General features: G+C 40.4%; 1 protein-coding gene and 1 long non-coding RNA gene across 3 annotated transcripts in view; both read right to left on the reverse strand.

Annotated features, from left to right (window-relative positions):
- The window catches only part of ARL15 (ADP ribosylation factor like GTPase 15), a 397345-nt gene that overhangs the window by 326814 nt on the left and 49909 nt on the right, over nucleotides 1–20622 (reverse strand). The gene's annotated exons all lie outside the window — the stretch shown is intronic.
- On the reverse strand, nucleotides 1387–16708 carry LOC116864164. Its single transcript, XR_004381954.1, has 3 exons — nucleotides 16697–16708; nucleotides 3571–3576; nucleotides 1387–1493 (listed from the first exon to the last, which is right to left on the reverse strand). It is a non-coding gene; the product is annotated as an uncharacterized LOC116864164 (long non-coding RNA).

Below are 20622 nucleotides of genomic sequence, written 5' to 3' on the forward strand. Positions count from 1 at the left end.
AGTTCAAATCTCTCTCCTACAGTAAAATATTGGTATGTATCAGCTGAAAACTTCTCTTTTCTACCCTAAATGCGTATGCCGCTACAGTGAGCCACATGGTAAGATGACTTATGTGGGTAAACGATCACCTGAGAAAAATAGTTTCTCAAAGTCCTTGGTTTCTCTGGGGCATAGGGCATCCGTCCCTCTGGCAGAGATTGTCAAGGGCTCCCTCTCCTTCCTGAGTCAGAGAACTGAGTGCCCGGCCCTGTGGGGAAAACTCTGTATTTTCCAATCCCCTTTGTAGTTAAGTATGACCATGTGACAAACTTCTGAAACACGAGAAGCAAAGCTGAGATGAAACTCTAGTTTGTTTCCTTAAAGGAAGGGGACACACTATTCTTTGCCCTTCTTCCTTCCCACTGGCTGAAAACGTGGGCAAAATGGACTGTGCTCAAGTAGCCATTTTGTACACTGAGGTTTACATCACGCTCCGTAGATGAAGCAACAAGATAGGAGGCTGGCTCTTGGAAGATGGTGGCCACCAGATGAGCACCCTTCCCTAGACTATCCACCTCCAATTCTGTTTACAGAAATAACCTAACTTGGTTAAGCCGCTATACATTGGACAGAATGTAATTCTAACAGATATAGCACCCACGATTCTTACTACCTTGCAACATTCAAGCATCTCTATTCTCTCAAAAGATGGCATCAAATTATCAAATTTTTCATTTCCTTTAAATCCAAAAATAAGTGTTTTCCAAAAGCACACGTATCAAGAATGGGGGTGGGTGGCTCTGTTGCAAAATTATATTGCATCAAAAATCCCCACCTCATCCACGCTCCAAAAACCTTATCCATATCCTTTTCATAACATGTGAAACACTGTACTTTAACTATTTGTTTGGGAATTTGCCAAGACCACCACACCCCTCTCTCTCTGCCAACTAGATTAGAAACTCTCTAGTTCAGTCAAAGCCCTAATGCCTAGCATCATGCCAGGCACAGTACAGACACTCAGAAAACATCTGTGTGATAAAAGAACATGTCAAAGACTGCCCTTCATAATGGGGATCCCAGTCATGATTTGAAATCCTCTCCAAGTACTAGTTAGATAGGATAAGGAGTTTTGAGTTCACTCTAGTGGCTCCCAACCACAGACAGTGTTTAGGAATGACAGATCTCTGGAACCTGCCTGCCCCCAAAAATCACTGAATGAGATCACCTGGGATGGATTCTAGACACATGTAGTGTACACAAATAAGACCTTCATAGTTTAGGTAACAACTAACATTTTCAAGGAAGAAGGAGGAGAACAGAATAGTAACTTTAAAATCCTATGGGTTTTGATTTCTGCATAGGGGATAGAGGGAAATGCTGTTCTCTGGAGTCAGAGTGAAAAACTGCCTATTGTCTTTTATCAATGGGAGTTCTGCTCCTATAAAATACTGTGACCTTTCTGTGTATTTGTCTAAATACAGCCCAACTTCTACTTTTCCCAGTCTCTCCCCCTTTTTTTTTTTTTACATTACCAAACCACTCTGTTTTGTCAAAGTGTTTTTAAATCCCTCCTTATATCCTTCATTTACAACATGTATTCCTAAAATAAAAATGCTAATAAGGAACATTTAGTTCCCCTGGAATTGTTAAAATTTTAAGATTTTTCACTTTAAGACTTCACCCTACAATTCAAAGCAATGTTACTAAAATTCATTTTTTCTTAATATTCAAAATTTCATCAATTATTAGTTACCACTCTCAAAACCCTACACTTATAATAAATGCCAGCTTTGAAGTGTTTTGTAAAGGCATATTTTATTTTACCCATGTAACTGTAATCAGTTTCGTCAATGTTGTCTATAGTCATTTAACATTTTACTGGACTTCTTACAGGTTCAGAAAGCTGTTATGGTCTTTTCTCTACTGCAGGCTATCTGGGGTAGTGCTTTAAGGTAGATCTTATAGGAAGTTACAGTGTTTCTCTTGGAAAACTTAACAAATATTATAATAACACAATTAAGAATTATCAGGCTAAACAGGTAGACACTGGTCTTTCGGAGCAAGCCTTCCTTTTGGGTTAGCAATACTAGTTAGAAACTACCCAGTTCCATCAGTAATAAGAGAGTCTTCAAACTTTGAATTATTGGTGATACTTAATACTATCAATGATACTCAAAAGCCTCCCAATCCTTAATTATTCTATTCAAAATAAGGCTGTAAGAAATGCAAATCAAAACCACAATGAGATTACCTCATACCAGTCAGAATAGCTAGTATCAAAATGACAAAAAGTAACAAGTGTTAGTGTGAATGTGGAGAATGGGGAACTCTCATGCACTGTTGGGGTTAATGTAAATGGTGCAGCCACTGAAAAACAGTATAGCGATTCCTCAAAAAATTAAAAATAGAACTACCATATTATCCAGTAATGCCACTACTGGGTATTTACTCAAAGAACACAAACACACTAGTTTGGAAAGATACATGTTCCCCCATGTTTATCACAGCATTTATAATAGCCAAGATATGGAAGGAATCCAAGCATCTATTCAGAGACGAAGAAAATTTGGTTAATACATACTACAATATTACTCATCCATAAGAAAAAAGTAATCTTGCCATTTGCAACAAACATGAATGTACCTAGAGGGTATTATGCTAAGTGAAGTAAGTAAGAGAAAGACAAATGCCATGATTTCACTTGAGTCTAAAAAAAGAGCAAACCAAAACAGTCTCTGAGGTTGTCAGAGGAGAGGCAGGTGGGAGGGATGGGAGAAATAAATAAAGGGGATTAAGAGATACAAAATTCCAGTCATAAAATAAGTCATGCAGATAAAGACTATAGCATAGGAGTACAGTCAGTAATATTGTAATAACACTGTATGGTGACTACACTTATCATGGTGAACATTGAGTAATATACAGAATTGTTGAATCACTATGTTGTACACGTGAAACTAATATAACACTGCATGTTAATTATACCTCAATAAAAATTTTTTTTAACAATAAGCCTGCAAAACTGCAACCATGTCTGGCAATCTAAATATAATTCATTCAGGGGCGCCTGGATGGCTCAGTGGGTTAAAGCCTCTGCCCTCAGCTCAGGTCATGATCCCAGGGTCCTGGGATCGAGCCCCACATGCGGTCCTCTGCTCAGCAGGGAGCCTGCTTCCTCCTCTCTGCCTCCTTGTGATCTCTGTCAAATATATAAAAGATTTTATAATATATATTTATATTATATATAATTCATTCAATGGTTTTATTAATTTAAAAAACTCTACATTATTCAGAATCAAAAAAATGAACCACTCTAGATATTTAGACACTCTTTCTAAGTGTATTTTACTTGGCTTTATTTCTTCATGTATAGAATGAAGATAACTACACTTACATCACAGGTTAGTTTTTTCCAAGGTCTTTTTTTTTTTTTTTTTAAATTCCTGACCCTCCAACCAGCCCTCTCCAGACTAATTTTTCAATTGAGATATAATTATCACAGTGTTATGTTAGTTTTAGGTGTATAATGATTCAACAATTCTACACATTACTCAGTGATCAAGTGTACTCTTGGTTTCTTTTATCGACTTCATTCTTCCCCCCACTTATCCCCTCCCAACAACCAGTTTCTTCTCTATTCAAGAGTCTGTTTTGTCTTTGCTTCGTTTCTCAAATTTTACATGTAAGCGAAATTATACGTATTTGTCTTTCTCTGACTTATTTCACTTAGCATTATACCTTCTAGGGTCCACTCATGTTACAAATGGCAAGACTGCATTTTTTATTGCTGAGTAATATTCCATTGTGTGTATATACACAGCACATCTTTATCTACTGATGGTTATTTGGGTTGCTTCCAGATCTTGGCTCTTCTAAATAATGCTGTGATAAACATGGGGTGCATAGGTCTTTTTGAATTACTATGTTCATTTTCTTTGGGTAAGTACCCAGTAGTGGAATTAATGGGTCATATGATAGCTCTTTTAATTTTCTGAGAAGCCTCTGTATTAGTTTCCCACAGTGGCTGCTCCAATTTACATTCCCACCAACAGTGCACAAGGGTTCCTTTTTCTCCATATCCTTGACAATACTTGTTATTTCTTGTGGTTTTAATTTTAGCCATTCTTCCTAATACGAAGTGAGAGCCCACTGTGGTTTTGATTTGCATTCCCCTGTTCATCAGTAATGTTGAACATCAGTAAAAATGTCCACACTCCCCAAAGCAATCTGCAGATTTAATGTAATCCCCATCAAAACACCAGTATTTTTCACGGAACTAGAACAATAAATTTTTAAGAAATCACAAAAGATCAGGACTAGTCAAAGCTGTCTTGAGAAAACGGAACAAAGCTGGAGGTATCTCAATCCCAAATTTCAAGATGTACCCCAAAGCTTTCATCATAAAGGCAGTATGGCAGACACACAGATCAAAGAACAGAGTAGAGTCCAGAAGTAAACCCATGTTTATATGGTCAATTAATCTACAACAAAGGAGGCAAGAATATCCAATGGGGAAAAGAGAGTCTTTAACAAAATGGTGCTGGGAAAGCTAGACCAGTTACATGCAAAAGAATGAAACGGGACCATTGCCTTTCACCATAAACATAGACTCAAAATGGACTAAAGACCTAAATGTGAGAACTGAAACCACAAAACCCCTAGAAGGAAATATAGGCAGTCATTTACTTGACATTAGTTGTAGAAACCTTTTTCTACAAACGTCTCCTCTGGCAAGGGAAACAAAAACAAAGCTGTTGGGACTATACCAAAATAAAAAGCTTTTGCACAGTGCAGGAAACCAACAAAAAGGTAACCTACTGAATGGGAGAATATATTTGCAAATGATACATCCAGTAAGGGTTAATATCCAAAATATGTAAAGAACTTCAACTCAACACCAAACAAAGAAAAAAAATTGAAAATGGGCAGAGGACCTGAATAGACATTTTTCTAAAAATGGCATACAGGGGCACCTGGGAGACTCAGTGGGTTAAAGCCTCTGCCTTCGGCTCAGGTCATGATCCCAGAGTCCTGGGATGGAGCCCATCGGGCTCTCTGCTCAGCAGGGAGCCTGCTTCCTCCTCTCTCTCTGCCTGCCTCTCTGCCTACTTGTGACCTCTGTCAAATAAATAAAAAATATCTTTAAAAAAAAAAAAGATGGCATACAAACTACCAACAGACACATGAAAAGATACTCAGAATTACATGATTTTTTAAGTATGCTTCTCAAAGAATTATCTCCCAAATGGCAGGATAATTGTATTATATAATCTGCTGCCTTCTTTAGTACATTACCAACTTGGCCTCATCCCAATATACATGAGTGCACGTGCACACACAAGCACACACACACAACTTTTGCAACCCAGCACTTACAAACAGAACCGTCTTTTGCCTGGACCTTATATTCTTTCCTGTAACCATTTTCTATAACATATGTATTCTGAAAGGTGAAACTGAATTACCTCAACTATTATCTTGAACTGTGTTCTGTTTGTTATTGGATGTACACCATTTCCTAAAACTGAACAGGCTCACAGCCAAAGATACATTCCTCAAATATGAATTTCCAGTCCCCCACCTCTCATCTTTCTATCAGTCCTCTACCAAGCCCCAAAGGTTGGGGGGTGGGGATAAATCTCTCAAGAAAAAGTTCAGGCTCAGGGTCCACAATAGGAGGACTTCCTTTTGTGATAGCTGGGCCTCCTTCCCTCTTTCCTCTGTCTTCCCTCCTTCCCTCTGTTCTGCATACTGTGGCATGTGCTGCATTCTCAAGGACACTGCAAACCCTGATGGCTGCGACAGGTTCAGAACACCCAGCCAGGTGGTCCCTGCAGGAGTGTGGAGGGGTGTGCCGTGTCACCATGCCCCCACTTCAAGCCTCCAGGTTTTAAAGTACAGAAGGCGGCCAAAGAAAGGTGTGTGGCTTCCTCCTCAGGACTCCACTACCACACAAGGACAGAGTCCTCTACCATCAGCCATGCAGCATAGAGTGCGAACACCCTCCAAACCTCAATGAGAACGCAGCTTTCCATTCCTACCCCCTTCTCCCTTTCCTTCCTCGATTCTCCACCTCCACAGATCCTCCTCGGGGCATGCTTAGACAACTGCACCCAACTCATCTGTCATTTGGGTCTTAGACTCCCTACCCATACTTTGACCAACTGATCTGCTGAGTTTCAGCCAGTGATAAAATAGGTCTCTAGAAATCCAAACTTAGGAAACAGAGGACTTTTTATTATTTTTGGTTTCTTACCAAAGGCATCTTGGACCTTAGAAATGAATGCATTATTTGGTTCTTTAATCAATCAATTCATGAACAGGCTTCAGTCATGTTGTCACAAAAACTAGGAGAACTGAGTGTGAGTCCCAACCTTGCATTAATAAGACCTAGTCCTTGAGCAAGTCAAGAGTCCTTTCAAAGATTTGGCTTCCTTATCTGTGTATTAAAGCTGTTAGGCTTGAAATAGTACTTATCAGGGAAGTAACAGATTTCTTTCAATTCTAAAATTCTATTGAGTTGAAACATTTACTGAACCTGAATCCCTACTGTATGTTAGAAAGGCAGATGGAAGAAGATTTAAAAGATCTGCTCTTGGGGCACCTGGGTGGCTCACTTATTAGGTGTCTGCCTTCAGCTCAGGTCATGATCCCAGGGTCCTGGGATCAAGCCCCACATCAGGCTCCCTGCTCAGCGGGAAGCCTGCTTCTTCCTCTCCCACTCCCCCTGCTTGTGTTCCCTCTCTTGCTCACTGTATCTCTCTCTGTCAAATAATAAATAAAATCTAAAAAAAAGATCTGCTCTTAAGGAACAGACAATCTAACTGGGGAAATACCACAGAAAACTGAGTTCTAAAAGACTTGTTAAATCCAGATAAAGGGCTAAATGATAAAATAATTTTAATAATAGTAACAAGTATTTGGGGAACATATAGGGGAAAATTTTGCAATCTTACATTAAGAAAGGCCTTCTATACCTTGATTTGTTATGCACAACACCACTTCCCCCACCACGTCCCTATGGTTTGGGTAAAGATGAGCCCATCTTCAGCTCCAGAGATGGGCACAGAAGCAGGCCTGGCCAATCACAGCCCCATTCCTTGTGTCACAGCAGCTGGTTCATGGTTGAACACAACCTAAGCCAGAACAATCAAAGGAAATGAAAACCTAGCACATGATTTTTGCTGGAATTATTAGGAACAAGTGTTTTCTTGGAAGGGATTGTGTGAAGTCCAGAGCGCAAATGCAGAGCTTCTGGTAGCCATCTTGTCACCAGGAGAGGAGGCCCTGTCTGAAGATGGAGTCAACACCAAATAAAAGCAGAGCTGAAAAGGGAGGTAAAGCAAGTCACCTCTCGTGACTGTGCCTCTGAACCCAGAAATGCCTGAAGCTACTGTTACCTGTTTCTCAGATCAATTTGTAATCAAGAATTCTAATACATTCTCCTCAGGACTTTCCAATAATGTTAAGATTGTGATCCTCCCAGAAGGGGAAAAAGCTGCCCATACCTTTTTCAATATAATGACTACATAAATGAAGCTTTGGATCCACACATCTAGATGTACACAGTTTTATGAACTCAGAAATCTGAGTACCCCTCACAGTATGAAAAACATCCTCCTTCAAACATGGCTGCAGAGATACTTTTAGTCATTTAATCCTTTTAAGAACAGGCCAAGTATTAACAATGGTAGACTATTACCTGCTCAGGGAAAGGTTCAGAAAGATTTAAAAAAGCAGGTGGCAAGCCAAAGGAGACAATAGGACAACTCACATCTTTAAAACCATTAGTACCATTACATTGTCCTGGTAGTGTCTTGAGAAAATGGGTGTCACAGAATTTTGGAAAATATGCAGTTTAATCTAGACTTAATATTAAGCTAATATTAATATTACATTTAATGCTAATATGTATTGCAGCTAAGAAGCGGAAATTATCCATCCTTCCTTATTCTTCTTACCTGCAGAGAGACGGTTGTCCATAAATTCTTGCTAGCGTAGACATCAATTGAGATTCATAAAAATGGGGGATACTGTAAAGGCTTGACAATAAGTATGCAGTATAAATAGAAAAATACATGGTAACTGAAAGTGTTAACGTTTTCTTATAATACTAAAATTCCATGGCAGTGGTCACTCAACTCTAGTCCCTAGCCCAGATCTGGCCTGCTATTTTTGTAAATAAAGTTTTATTGGACTCCAAGTCCAATAAAAAAATATCCTTTTTTTTCCCTTGTTTTGATTTGTTTTGTCTGGTTGCTTCCACACCCCAACAGCAGGGTTGAAGGATTTCAAGAGACCAGGTAGCCTGCAAAAACTAAAATATTTAGTATCTGGCTCATTTACAGAAAAATCTAAGGTCCTTTGTTCTATGGTCTATGGTTCTAAGTATTTGTCCATCACTGACTATGCTCTAGGCTCTGGAAGTACAATGGGTGGGCCACTGCGGCAACAGAGAGAGAGGAAAAAGAACGCCTCTATGCACAGACACAAAATTTCAAAGGGGATATAATACACACTGGAACCCATGCAAGGCAGGAAATAACCAGAAACCAGATCGCGTTGGAACTAGGGGAGGTTTCAAATTCAAATACCTGCAGAGTCACCCAAACAAAGAGGGGCAACAAAGCCATCACTGAGGACCAAGTGAGGAAGCTGAAAGTACCAGTCCCATCCAAAGGGGGCAGCAGTCACTCATGAATGGAGACCCAACCTCCATTCCTTGCCCAACCTCCCAATACTCATTTTTCCAAGAAGCCAGAGAGCTGAAGTTTTGTGTGAAATCCTCTCAAATGCTGGTGGCAAATTCTGAGAAACTGTAAAAAATATGTGGATCAAGGGTGAAGCAAACTATGTTACAGGCCTTTGGGCCCCATGTTTTTGAAGAGACATGAAGCGAGGACTGACAAGTGTGGGCTGGAGCTCAAGTAATGGTCAAAAAGCAGATCTCCGAGAAGTTCAATACAATGCTCTCAACTTTCAGAGCTTGGACAAGTCATCTTCCCTCTCCAGGCCTTAGTCTCCACCAAATGACAACAGGAATAAATGGTCTGGGAGATGCCTGGATGGCTCAGTTGGTTAAGCACTTGCCTTCGGCTCAGGTCATGATCCCAGGGTCTTGGAATCAAGTCCCGCATGGGGCTCCTTACTCAAGCAGGGCGCCTGCTTCTCCCTCTGCCTGCTGTTCCCCCTGCTTGTGTGCTTTCTCTCTGACAAATAAATAAAATCTTTAAAAAGGGGGAGGGGGAAAGACAGTCTGAAAGTTCCCTTCAAGCAATACAAATTCATCTTTCCGTAACAATTCCCTAAATATTATCCTTAGAAGGGAAAGAACTCTAGATGTCACTCATATCTAATTCACAAAAAACTGGACAAAAGGAAAACACTTGCCCACCTACCTGCACACTGTTCATATGGGAAATAAGACTGGCCTGCATAGAAACAGACACCAATGTACTTTGTGGACTTGTGTCATGAGTAGTTTCATGAATTTTTATAAAGTTTTTTATGTCAAATATCATCAGAGCAAGACATACCCAAACTCAACACTGTCACAACCAAACAGAAAGAAAGGGTCTTTATCTGTACAGAAGTGTGAAACAGAACTACTGAACAAAATCAGTGTGTTTTAATACCACTCCCTGCAACAGGGAAAGAAATTCTCTCCAGTTTACACCCAAAAGTTTGAGAAAAAAAAAAAAAAAGCTGGGATCACAAAACTCAAACACAATAAAGGTCAAGATAAGAAATAATCTACATTGGCAGCAATACCATCACTTCCTGTTGTATAGAATAAAGGGCTTTTAAATCAGAAATGTGATTTGATCCGAACACCCTCCTGCCAGGCTCTGGGAACTGAGTTCAAGGTGGGTACTATCTGCCTCCGCCCAGCACTGTCCCTCCCCATCATTTCCCCCCATTAATGATTTCCTTAATTCCACACAATTAAACAAAGAAAAAGGTAACCATAAAAATATCAGGTTAACCAATGGTTACAGCATTATGGCGGTTTCAGTATTTAAGAAATTTTCCAATTTTGAAACAAAAAATGAGATTTCAGTAAATGCTACCAATCTCAATATTAATTTTCGAAGCACTACATTTCTAAAATGAACAAATAACATACTCCAATATAATAATAATGATTCCAAATAAATTTTCTGTATGATGCCAGATTGAACTCAAGGGTAGAGAAATTTCCTTTTGCCTAGCTGTAATTATGTTTGAGGCTGCCTTTCATCAACTTCTATCTTCCCACCTTCTATCCTTCTATAAATACACATGAAGATAGTGTTCCATCCCTTTACTCAGTCTCTCTCAAATAGGTTTCAAAAAAATCTTTAAGCATGTTTATATTCAAAGGAAAAGAGTCATTCAGGACACGTAATGAGCAGCCAATCAATCTTCAAGAAATTACTGAACATCTCCAGAACAGATTGTGGTCAAACAAACAGACATAACTTTCTTGCCTTTTGGAATCAGGCGGAAGTTAGACTAAATGAAAAAAAAAATCTTTAAACTTCTTGAGATTGAATGAGCAAAGAAACTTCAAATAGACAAAATCCTTTTAAAATCAGTTCAAAGACACAAGGGATCTTCTAACACCTTTGTCTCTTGACAACAGAACAGAGCATGGCAATCTGGACTTTAGAAACTGATGTTGCCATATGGCTATCCTGCAGCCCAGGCAAGTTCTCAAAGCCTCCTGGGTCCTGACCAAGAAAGAGGAGAGGGTCTGGATTTCTACAGTCCATTTATAACGATTCTGTTAATTCTACAGTGAGACCCTTTTTGATAACCCTGTATCTAATTCATGTGGTATTTAAAACAGATCAAATGGATTATCAATATCACACACCTTTGTCAGTTCTACGTTTCTATCTCTACCCAGGGGAGGTAGAATTGATAGACTGCCGAGTCTTAATCTCTTAAATCATAACAATGTCACAGAGACATTAGGCGTATCCTAGAAAGTTGCTGGATTCTTTGAGGGAACATTTCCCGAGCCAAGTGTTCTTTCACACTCAAGTTTAACAGGTGTAGGGAGCCTGCCTCCACCTCTCTCTCTGCCTGCCTTTCTGCCTACTTGTGATCTCTGTCTGTCAAATAAATAAATAAAATCTTTAAAAAAAAAATTAATAGGTGTATAAGATCTACAAAGATCTTCACTCCCTGTTTTGAAACTAACAAAACTATCTTCGCTTAATCCTGCTCCTTTTCACTGCCAAATTAGAGAATACTTTCTCCAGATAAACTTCACAAACCCTACTTCCCCTTATTGTGAGTTCTGTTCTTTAATCTGAAACCGGCCTCCTTGAAGGTCATTAATGATCTATAAATCCTCAAATTCCAAAGTTGTCTTCCTCAGTCTCCATGTTCTTGGATTTTCCTGATGCATAGGACCCTGATCATTCATCCAATCACGCATTCACACGTCTAACAAATTCTCAAGTGCCAGCAGGACAGACAGCATGCTAGGTAAACACTGCTTCTACATGTGCAGTAGGACAGGAAACCAGTCTCTGAACTGACAACCCAGAGACAGCTCTAAACAGGTAATCATCCAGAAAACCTTGGAGAGATGAATAGACCACTCCCCTCCTTGAAATTCTATACGTCACCGGGCTGGCTGGCCAATCAGATATTGATCCTGGGTGTTGAACAGATGTTGAATCAAGTAACCTCAGCACATTTGTGATTGAAGAGTTGTAAGTAATAGTTACTAACCGTATCATTCATCCGGTTACCTATTTCTAGAACTTCAGCCATTGCTGAACTAGGATCCAGCCTGTCCTTTCAACTCTGCCTCCCCTTCCCTAGATTACTGGTCCCAGAATCACTTGCATGGAGAATCTTCTCACAAGCACACGCTCTCCAGGGACTCATCCACTTCTGATATTTAACCATGGCCTTGACACCGTCACTCCCTGATCTCTGGCTCTAGCCGCAACTTCTACCCACAAGCTTGACTCTCACCACACACTGTCTACTGCACACGCCCACACACAGCTCAGTATGTGCAAAACTAGCCCCTCTCAACCATGTTCCCCCTCCCGTATTCATCTCCATCTACAGCACCCAATCACCACTGGTGTCACCAAGCCACAATGGGGAAATGCCCCCTTTCCACTTCTTCACCTCCCTTACTCACACAGAATGAACAAGGCTGGCCATCTGAACCTCATTAGGGTTTTTTAAATAGAACCCCTTTGTCTCCAGCCCTGCCCCCACTGCCAAATTCAGGTCAGTTTTCTTTCATCCACAGTTACCATCCACTTCAGGTGCTTGCCACCTCTTGCTTGGCACTTGTTTTCTCACTGGTCTCCTGGCTCCCGGACCCTTCCCACTCCAGTTGTTTTACACACCATGGCCTTAAGAATCCTCTTAAAGCATCAGGCTCCCCCATGGAATACAGCCTAATCTTCAAATTCTTTTGCCTGAATCCCTGAGTTCAGAGTGGCTACCAGAGTCCTCTGTGTACTACACAACCAGCGGACCCAGAGAGAGAGATGCGGTGCCACTTGAATGACTTAACAACCATCTTCATGGAAAATACTTGGCTGATGTGGAAAAATTAAGTTTTGCAGATACTAGAGATACTCATACAGATACTGGAGATACTCATATAGACAAGTCTGTGGGCATATTTTGGCAATAAGCTCTTCTGGATTCCCCTGTGCCGCCTCCTAATCATGACTCCACCCAACAGCACCTCCCACCCAGCTCTCTTCTTGAGTTAAGAGCTTCATGGACCACTCTACCTAGAACATCTCACCCTTCTCTGAAGAACTACACCACTTACCTTTCTACTAATTCTCATTTGGCAACCACTTATTCCCAGGGCTCCTTCACTACTATTCAAACTCTGATAATTTCCCTTGGCTGTGTTCATTTTGTTCAATAAGGTCACAAGGGTTCAGAAATCAGGCAGGTCTTAATTACCTTTTAGCATCTTTACGGTCAAGCCTAGCATGTGTCTTGTATATAGAATATGTCTGATACAAGCCAGTCAATGTTGAAAACCAACAGATAAAAGCTAGAACAATCACCCTACAAAGACTATTTGGGTTAAAAATAGAGGTCCTCCTACCATTGATTAGTCAAATTCTTGCCATTCTGGAAGTGAGAGGAAATCTGTCTGAGAAAGGAGAAGACAGTCGTGAAAGAAAACCTTTCAGTAATATTGGTCTTATAAATGGATTCAAGCAACTTACATGTGGTTTAGATATAACCAAAAGGCCTCAACATTGAAACATGTTTTCTCTGTGGTTTAAGTCACACATTTTCAACAGAGTAATACTGTCCACATGGGGTAAAACAGGTTCTTGGGAAGAAAAAAAAAAAAATGTATGTGTAGAGCAGATATACATACAATACATATACACTATCTTGTGTGGAATTAAGATGCCACTGGGAGGGGAGGGAGATGAAAAGATGTCTCAAGAGGTTCTTGGGGAGGGAGGGTGCATAATGAAAGTTGAGAAATGCAGTTTTAAACCAAATAGACTGCTCAATCTGTTAAAGCTCTATAGCTCCTTATCAGCATTCCAAGATCATATAAATGCACATCAACAAAACCTAGAAGATAATTCAAATGAAAGTTATTTTTGTGTTTTTGTGTTCTCAAAAAAATTTTTATATTGTGGTTGTTAAGGGATTAAATGTTTATATTCCCCCCCTGCTAAAGGGAGGGTATCATTGGACAAACAATAAAGTAAAGCATTTCCCATCCAAAATGACTTAGAAATTTAAAAATTAAAAAGGTTTTGTTTTAAAAGAGGAAATGGCTTTTTAAAATATATTATAAAAGATGTGTGAGAAAGTAGCTAAGACTGAATTAAGATTGAATAGTTATTTATATCTGTTTCCTGTTTAGCCTTTTGACAAAGTTCAGTCCTGTATTTTATAGTCAGCTTTGGATAAGATTTCCCAGAATAACCCTGATGTGGGGTCTGCTGGTAGGGAGGACCCCAGAACTACATCCTGCAATTCACACCCTGTGAACACCATCTGCTAAACTCAACAACTTCAAACCAGAAAACAAAACGTCACTGTCCCATTTCCTCTGCCAAACCCTATTTTGAAACTCCCAAACACAAAGAGGAGGAAAGAAAGAAAAAAAAAGAGAAAAAGAAAAAAAAAAAAAGTCAAGAAAACCCAACACTGAATGTGTTTAGAAACAGAGAGCATTAGTCTTTTCCTATTTTTTTTTAAACTAAACCATAAGTTCCTTTGCACAATCAGAAAAATGGACTAAGTGAGATGATGAGAGAAATAACCCATCTGTACAATTTTGGTGTGGAGAGAATGCCTTTATATTGCTAGTATCAATACATGACTTAAGGGGCTCATGTTGTCAGGTTGGGCAACTACGAAAACGAAGAGCTCAAATCAGAGGCAAACATAAATCAAGTCAAATGAAACAAAAGAAAAACCTAACAGCAGCTGGGGCTGCTGTGAATGGAGCAATGACAGTTAATAATGTGACAGAGAAAAGAAAAGATGACGGGGCTTACAGGGTGGAGGCAAGGTTCCTGGCTTCGGAAGTGAGCCCATGAAACACTGCGGCAAACTTGTCAAAAGGATGGGGATGGAGAGCTGGTGGTGAGGCGCAAGTTTTACTCTATGGCTATGCCATCAAAAATGCAGGGTCTCGGGGAGCCCTAGAGGAAGACCATTTCTGGTCCATCTCTGTACTGCCAATTCCAACAGCCTGAAATTTTTTACTCCTTATCTTACTGGACGCTCTTCTGCATTTCCACACTGAAGCGACTCCCTGCTTCTTAAAACAAATCTCCATTTCTTCCGAGCCATTATGTACAATCTCTTAATTCCCTGGCCACTCCTTTCCAATCTTTTTCATGATCCCCGATTATTACTGGTCCAAAAGTCTCAGAATTCGGAGTCTCTGCTCATCTAAACACTCCCTCCAGCAAACTCACCCACTTCCTACATTTAACCATGACCTTGTAAGTTCCTCCAGTCTCTTGCTCTAGCCTTGACCTCTCCTCCGAACCTCAGGTTCTCATTGCACACTATTCACTACATACATCTATGCTGACATCTCCTAGATACTTCAAAAACTTGACATGCCCAGGACCAACCTTCCCCAAACACATCCCTCCTTGCGTTTTCTGCATTTAAGTTCGTAGCACCTCAACAACCACCATCCGTCATCAAGCCAGAATCAGGGAATCCTGCTTAACATTCTCATTTTCACACACTTTACATCATTTTCACCTCTTAAATATTTCTTGACTCCATGTTCCCTTGATCCCTACCTAGCAATGTCCTACAAAATCCCCCCTGCTGTGTGCCTTTGCTTAGGATGGTCCTCTCAGGAGTGAGCTTTCCAGTGGCTTTCACCTGGCTGCCCGAACACATACCTATTCCATCAGCAGCCTCCCCCAGAAGCCAAGCCTTTAACCTCAGGCCTCAGTGCCCAGCTCCCTCTCTCCCAGCATCCCACCCGGAACCCATCCCTCCAGCTCAGCATTTCTTACATTCTCTTGATACTATGTGTCTTTGCTCCCAGAAACCACCTCCTCCAACCCAGATTCTCCACAGGTCCAATATGCAGGTGTACTAAAAAACCTGTTCAAACTCTTAACAACCGCAGTGCAATGAAACTAGAGAGTTTACGGATTAAGACTGTCTTGAAAGAAAACCCCCGGTACCTCTGCTTTTCAGCACTTTGCAGTTTGCCAGTCTACTCATTTCAACATTTCCTAATAAACATGGATACCTCCTCTCCCAGAAGGTTTACTTGCTCATTTGAAAATCCTACAGATGACCTCCTACCCCTGGTCATCAACAGCTTCCCACTACCGGGGTCCAAGCAACATCCATTGGTAACAAGAACTGTCAGAGCGCATGCCCAGCTGACCTAGGACCCTCCGCACCACGGACCTGCTTGCCAGGGCTGCACGAGTCACGAAAACAAACGGGCTCTGGTCAAAGCCTCCACTGTCGCACTGATGGAGCCCAGAGATCATCTAGATCTTTGTTTGTCTCTTCACAGCCCAGCAAGAAAACGCAGTCCAAAGAAATGGTCCTGGTTCCACATAGTTTGCTAGTCCCCAAGTCCGGGTAAAAATCTTCCCTCCTTCATACTCAGTCCAGATTCTAACTGTGTAATTATTTAATTCTCAGGACATTCTGAATTATTAAAACTGTTAAGAATGTCTTAACTAGGGCTCTCCCAGGTCAAGAAAAACCAGCCAAGCTATAACTAGTTTTTCTTAGAGTGTATAGGCAATGTGAGAAACAATGCATAGTTTTAAAAATAATTTAAGATTTTTCATTTTGAAGTGTTTCCATCCTGAGACAAAATATGAACCCTAATTACAGGGAAGAGATGTTGGGAACACAGAGTAAGAGGAAGTAGAAGTACTCAAGAAACCTTGGGAACAGAGTCTAACTGCCAGAACACTTCCAATCTCCCCTTTTAAAGGGGAAACACACGCGTGCATGCGTGCACACACACACACACACACACACACACGAATGTTTATGTCCTGAACAATCTCACACTCATGTTTTGGATGTATAGACATTAAGATTACTGATCCTGCTTCAAGAAAGATAGTTAAATGTTTCATATCAAAAACACTAAAACATTTAGAAAGCATCGAAGGCTACCAATTCTGCCTTTCAATCAACTCCTATAATTACTTTCATTTCTTACACTTTCTTAAGGTCAAATTCCTGCTACATCTTTTCTATCAATTTTTACCAAGTACTCACTGGCCCTGCTGAGTTTGAGAAGGGAAAGACATACAGACAGAAGTAAGGGTGAGGCAGAGGGGAGACAGAAGCTATTTTGCATGGATAGACAGAAGCTATTTTGCATGGATAGAAGTATTTTGCGTGGATAGGATCTCCTAATCCCCAAAACACTCCTGTGGAGGTAGGTGTGCTATTCTTGCCATTTTATGAATAAGGAAACAGACACAGATTAAATAACATGCTTCCTTGAATGCTACATGGCTGACTCCTGCATCTTCACATTTCTTATTAACAGAGAATTTCTTTCATGACTCCCATGCCTTATGTACTCTTTTTCTCACTGCCTTATAATTATCATAGCTTTTATCGCCAAATGATATTCTTTGCATTTACTCATTTGCTAACTGTGGGTTTCCCCCAACTAGAATGTAAGCTGCCTGAAGCCAGGGACTTTGTGTGACTCATTACAACAGTGTCTGGTGGGACACATGGTGGCTCAATCCTTTAAGCATCTGACTCTTGGTTTTGGCTCAGGTCACGATTTCAGGGTTGTGGGACTAAGCCCCACATCAGGCTTCATGCTCAGAGGGGAGCTTGTTTGAGATTCATTCTCTCTCTCTCTGCCCCTACCCCTCTTACACTAACACTCTAAAAAATAAATCTTAAAGCAAAAAAAAAAAAAAGTCTGGCACATACTGCATGCTTTATAAATGCTGACCTCCTCAAAGGAAATGAATTTGCCTTGCTCATCTCTGACTACATAGTTCCTGGTACTCGTTGGGTACACATTCAACTTAATGAGTGTTCAAAGGAAGCAAGTCATGGGAATGGATGAATTCCTATCCCAAGCTAGAAATAAGGAAAAAGGGCCAAGCACGGAACACTGAGGAACTGGTTATACTTAAAGAATGAGTAATAGAAAAGAAACCATCTCCAAAAAAGCAGTCCAAGAATTAAGAAAACAAAAAGTTGTATTATGGAACCCAGAGGAAAAAGTGTCAAAAGTTGGCAGAAGAGGTGGGGACTGAAAACAAGTGACTGTATGTAAGAGTTGAACTGGAATGGTAAAGCTATGGTCCAGTTGCACTTGGCTGAAAGAGAAACTGGAGTAGAACTCGCAATAGACCACTCATTTAGGAAGTCTTGTCAATAAAAGGGAGAGTGACTAAGGCTACCGCAGAGAAACCAAGTAGGGTATATGTTACACTAGGAGACTAGAGTCATTGGAGAAGCAAAGACTCAAGAACATGTACTAGGAAGTAAAGATAACAGAAAAAAAAAAATTCGAGAACCAGAAGAGCACAGTTAGCCAATCAACCTTGGAAGGGAATAATGAAGAGGAGAGATAAGCAATACACAGACACTTTTGAGGAGAGAAAGCATGGAAGAGTTTCTGGCTCTAGGTTGTCAGTGAAAGAGTAAGGCCACTTCCCGAGCCTATAAAGGAGGAAGGCCTGTGGTTGAAGTTCACAGATAAGAAAAGATCTTTATCAGTTGTTGGGGTCAAGTAGAAGAGCCCTCGCTGTCTAAGGGGTAAAGAGGATTGCTAAGGAGCCACAGAGGGCTCTGAAGGGCTTGTAAATCAATGTGTACCAAAGCCAGTCCCAGGGGCTGGAGTGGAGTCCGGCACTCTGCCAAGAGGAACCGATCTGGAATACAGGACTGGGGACTGGATCTCTAGGGAATACATTCAATGATGGCCATAAGGATCCAAACTCATCAGGGTAGAAAAGGTGTGTGGACAGGGGTGATAACATTGCACAAGAGCCCAGGTATTTGAAATCATCAAAAGGAAGAGGAACAAGTTGGATTACACTAAGAGAAGTAAATCCTGATTTTGTCAGCTTTCAAGGGAAAGATCAAAGTCTAATGACTTCTGAGCAGGAGGCATGAAGGTCACTAAACAGAAAAGGGCCTGCAACCCTGGGGGTCTTGAGGAGAGAAACACAGTGTCAAGCGGGCAAATGTAGGGACATGAGTAGTAGAGAAGAGCCCAAAGAGACTGCAGATGAATTGCTTGCTAGGGTGACAGAGGGACCACTGGAGATAAGGTAGAGTTCAGAGGTACTGGGGAGAGCACCATGTTGGCTGTGGAGTGGACTTGAAGTTCCTCCCTTTTTGGCATCTGCTCCCAGAACAAACTGGCTGTGGAGAACTCTAGAATTACAAATGGGCCCACAAAAGGTCACTAGGGCCACTATTTTAGTCCAGCTAAAACCGTTCACTCTGAAATTATACAACACAAGGTCTACCTCCCAACAGTGATGAAATTAGTTTTACTCTACTTAGTAATCTAACTTCAAACATATTCAATCAAATGCTATATTAAACCACTTTTTCCCCCCAAATTAAGCACAGCTTGCAAAAGTTAAAGAAAACCTAACATTGCCAATTTGTACAGAGGCCTAAGGAAGTGATTCACTTAAAACCCCCTCCCAATTTAGGCAAGAAGAGAAAAGCAAACAATGATGTAGGATTTAATTAGTGTCTCATACTTTTTATGATAAAACACATACATCAAAAGTTCTAAGGTAGCCAAAAATACTCAAGCATGTTCTGAACTGAAGCAAAGAAGATAAACATCTATAGGTTTCTGAAAGACATCTAAGTATTTTGATTTAATTATCTCATCTTCCTTAAGGATGGTTTTATATATATATATATATATATATATATATATATATATAAACTAAGGAAAGCCAGACTTTTTAAAAACAAACGAATACTAACGCTAGCACCGAAAAGTCTGATGTGATATTTTCCCTATAGCTCTCAGGGGTGGCAAACCAGAACCGCGACCTCTGATCAACTTTACTGTCAGAATTCCTATGGAATCCTATCTGCACCCTTACTTAGGAGCTTTTCCTTTTCCTACCTTAGTCCTACTGATTCAGAGTCTGCAGGGACAGGACTCCAACAAGTAGATCTTTATCTTAAGTTCCTCCAAGTTTACCATACTTTTCTATTTAAGAACACCTGTAGCATAAGGTAAACCCAGACTCTTCCCAGTTATGAATGCAATCAATTTTAAAGCAATGGTTCTCTACCTTGTCTGCACATTGGAATCACAGGGGAGATTTAAAAAACCCCAATGCCTAACCCACACAGCAGACCTATTACAACGGAATTCTCTGAGGATAAATCTAGCCACCAACCTTTTTTTTTTTTTGCCACCAGCCTTTTTTGAAACTACTACCCATCCAATTCCAATAGCCAGTCAATGTTGATAACTGCCAAGGCAGAGGGTAACTTGTATACAGGTTTTATTTAAGTGCATGCTAAAGCCTGAAAATTTTATGTACACAAGGGATCGGTCCATGCAACTATTGAATGAAAAAACGAAAACCAGTAACTTATAATTCTCTGAATTTCTCTGTATTTGAACAAAGCAAATGTTATTCCACATTATCAAAATGCAGGACACAGTGCTGAAGCTATAGCCCTTAGAATAACCAGAGCCACTCTCTGAACTGTCAGGAAGAGCTCAGAAACAAAACCAAGCGGGTGACAATGCATTTGGAAACTCTAGGATGCTCTGAATGGTCAGTGAAAGGGTTTCAACACACGAAGCAGAAGATTCACTGATGTAGCAGTTAAAGGCATCTTTACAGAAGAGACTGTCTCAGTAGGTCAGTTTGGGCAAAAAACAGAAACAACCCCCCTATCATCCTCCCCCCAAAAAATCCAAAGAGACACTTCATTTCTTCAAATCCTTTCAGTTGCAAAAGAGTATCAGGGAAGTTCTAAAGTCCAGGTTTCTAGATGCTTGTGCTGTTCCTTAAAGGAAATATGTTTGCTGCCTAGAAGCCCCACCTATATTTTTAATACATGAACCTACTTCAGTTTCAGTAAGTCTTCAGTAAAGATAAATCCATGTAACTAAGGACAAGCCCTCAGCAGCTTAGTCACCAC

Source organism: Lontra canadensis, unplaced genomic scaffold (genome assembly GCF_010015895.1).
Source record: "Lontra canadensis isolate GAN:19392208 unplaced genomic scaffold, GSC_riverotter_1.0 scaffold5, whole genome shotgun sequence".
NCBI classification, from domain to species: Eukaryota; Metazoa; Chordata; class Mammalia; order Carnivora; family Mustelidae; genus Lontra; species Lontra canadensis.